Source organism: Octodon degus, unplaced genomic scaffold (genome assembly GCF_000260255.1).
Source record: "Octodon degus isolate 3935 unplaced genomic scaffold, OctDeg1.0 scaffold00092, whole genome shotgun sequence".
Classification (NCBI taxonomy): Eukaryota; Metazoa; Chordata; class Mammalia; order Rodentia; family Octodontidae; genus Octodon; species Octodon degus.
In genome coordinates, this window is record NW_004524668.1 from 2,199,837 (window position 1) to 2,203,080 (window position 3,244).

Here is a 3,244-nt window from a genome sequence, read left to right on the forward strand (position 1 = left end):
AAAAAAAAAAAAAAAAAAAAAAAAAAATCAAATAAATCTATAAGTCTAATCATTTCTAACAAAAAGTTGTGTTGTTACTTACTATTTCTTGTTCTACTTTTTTTGGCATATTTTTTAATAGATGACTAAAAGAGGGTGAAATTTTGATGAAAAGCTTTTTTAAAAAATGGTAGTAGAGCCTGGGGATATATCTCAGCGGCATGAGCACTTACCTGGCAAGTGCAAGGTCTGGAGTTCGATCCCTGGTACCAAAAAAAAGTAATAGGGATAGAACTCAGGGCCTTTCCACTGAGCTGAATCTGCAACCCTTTTTTTTTTTTTTTTCAGAACCGGAGATTGCAGCCCTTTTTTAAAAAATGTTTTGCTTGGTTTGGTTTGAGTTGGTTTTGCTGTATTGAGAATAAACTGGGGATAGCAGGAGGAGTGTACCACTGACCTAAGTCTCCAGTCATTTTTGTTTTTTATTTTGTAATAGGATCCAGCTAAACTACCCTGGTAGGTCCTGAACTTACATTCCTCTTTCCTCAGGAGTGCTGGGTTGCAGGCATGTGTCACTGCCCATCTGGCCCTTTCTTACCTTTTATTTTGAGACAGGGTCTTGTTAAATCATTAAGTTCCCAAGGCTGGGCTTGCACTTGAAATCCTCCCACCTTGCCTCCAGGGTGCTGGGATTCTGGGTGTGGGCCACCAAACTGAACTGTGCTTTCTGTGATCTAGTTTCCTCTCTCCCTGGACCTTTCTGCTCAGCTGTGCATGTGGATGTGTTATTTGAGGACTATTTCTTCATCTCTACTAGTAGTATATAGAACCAGTTTGATCTAAAGCTGCCTTGTCCCCACCTCCTCAAAACTGGACGCTACAATAACTGAGATATTTCCAGGATTTACAGGGCACCTTCACCTTGTGGTTTCCCAAGTACAGTCACCAGGTTTTACAGTGTCGCATCCCAGACCGCCTAAGAGGTACCCTGAAGTCTCCAGTCATCTTGTTCTACCAGAAACCCTTCTTTCTCTTTACCCAAGGGTTAAAGCTTGAGACTGTTTACAGGGATCTTTTTTGATGGTAGCCTGGGCATCTTATTTTGCTCACTTTCCAAGTCATCTTTTTTCCTTGGCCTGAGAATTCATCCTGGAGTCGCTGGGCCCATTCAGGTGACAAGTAAACAGATTTGGCTTTGGTGATGGAGTGGTCTGTGGCCTGGGCTTACAGGACTGGAAGGGAAGTAATCAGTAGGCCGTGTGCTCAGTCACCTCAGGCCGCTGGAATACGTGTCCAGGAAAGGGCTGCGTTAGCATGAGCTGAGGGTGAGGTTTTGGGCTCCTGACATAATGTTACCCAGCAGACACTTCAGCAGGTCCAAGTGAGAGCCAGTGCCTTCAGCAAAGGCAGCCTTCAAGTCCCTGGAAAGTGAGCTAGGTCACCATTGTCATGGTGACAGGGGCGTCCTCCGCCACAAAGTTAGTGGGAGACTGATCCTATATTGCTCAGGGGATGACCTCCAAAAAGTAGTCTTTTTCTTTCTTTCTTTTTTTTTTTTTTTTTTGCGGAACCGGGGATTGAACTCAGATCCTTGCACTTGCCAGGGAAGCGCTTATTCCACTGAGCCATCTCCCCGCCCCCATTCTTTTTCTTTTTTTTTTTGCCATTAAAAAATGCAATCATTATAGTCTGTTCCTTTAGAGCCACTCTCAGAACCAAAATCTGTATCACTCAGGGTTTTACTAGAGCTACAGATATAACACAAGATGTACAAGTGTGTAAGAAATTACAAGATTGGCTTGTGACAGTCAGCCACAGAGTCTGATGAGGAAGCACGCAAGGGCATCTGCACACTGGAGCCTGAAGGATTCAGTCCAAGGTCTGGGACTCACTGCAGTGTTCCGTGAAAATCCATATCAGGAGCCCAGTAGGTCTGTGATCAAGGACTGATTGTTCTACACCAGAAGGCTGATGGTAGTCTTTTTATTTTATTTTTGGTGGTACTGGGGATTGAACTCAGGCCCTTGCTCTTGCCAGGCAAGTGCTTATTCTACTGAGCCATCTCCCCAGCCCCATGGAGGTAGTCTTAAAGTCAAATAAAAGCAAGTGAACTAGAGGGTTTGCTTAGGCTTTTCCCTCACTTTCATATTAGGACTCTCCAGGGAACAGCCAAAATCTGGCCTTTCCTGAGGGACTCAGCTAGGGCTGGGTGTGTATGTTACTTTTGTAGAATTTGCCAACAAGTGAATTTAGAGGGCAGACAGGATGGGGTGGTACAAGCTGGGAAACTGGCAAGAGTATGCTTTGCCTACATCATTTCTCTGTGTGTACTTGTGCATTATGTACACGCTCCGCGCTAGGTAACCATCTCCACTGTCTATCTTTGGAAATTTTTTTTCATCCCAAGCCCATTAACCAATGGTGACCAGTGTCCCCCTTGCGACCCCTGACACTCCTGTTCAGTGCTGCTTCTACCACACTGGGGATTAATCCAGAGCTCTGCACTTGCTGAGCAAGTGCTCTGCCACAGAGCTGCTTCCCAACCCTCCTTATTTTGAAAGTTGCTCAGGCTGGCCTCAAACTTGCAATCCTGCCTCAGTCTCCCAAATGTCTGGGATTATAAGTAGGCACCACCATACCCAGTTCTCTCTTTCTCTATGAATTTAATACTCTTGGTACCTCATTGTTTACGGTTCTTCAGGAAGACAGAACCAGCAGATCCACCAACAGATAGCACTGGGCAGCAGCTCTGAAGAATAAGAAATCCCAAGATTTGCTGTCAACAAGCAGGAGATTTAGGAAAGCCAGTGATGTGTTTCCGGTCCAAGCTGGATGGCCTGGGAAGCCAGACAAAGCAGCCAAAGTGAGAGAATTCCTCTTTGCCTCACCTTTGCGGGTTTTGTTTTTTTGCCTTTTTGAGACAGGATCTCACTTTGTAGCCCAGGCTGGTCTGGAACTCACAGCGATCCTCCTGCCTCAGCCTCTCCAGTGCTGGGATTATAGGCATGCACCACCATGTCTGCCACCCTTGTGTTTTATTCAGAACTCAAAGGATGGCATAATGTCCACTGGCTTTGAACGGGGGAAATCACCTCACTCAGTCTATTGACACAGTGCTAGTATTGGCCAGAAAAACCTACAGACATCCAGAAGAAATAAATGTCTTGCCAAATGTTGTAGCATAGTCAACTTGACAGAAGATTAACCGTCGTACCCATATAAGCTGAATCATTAAACTTTGTCCTCTTGTGTCTAGCGTAGGATG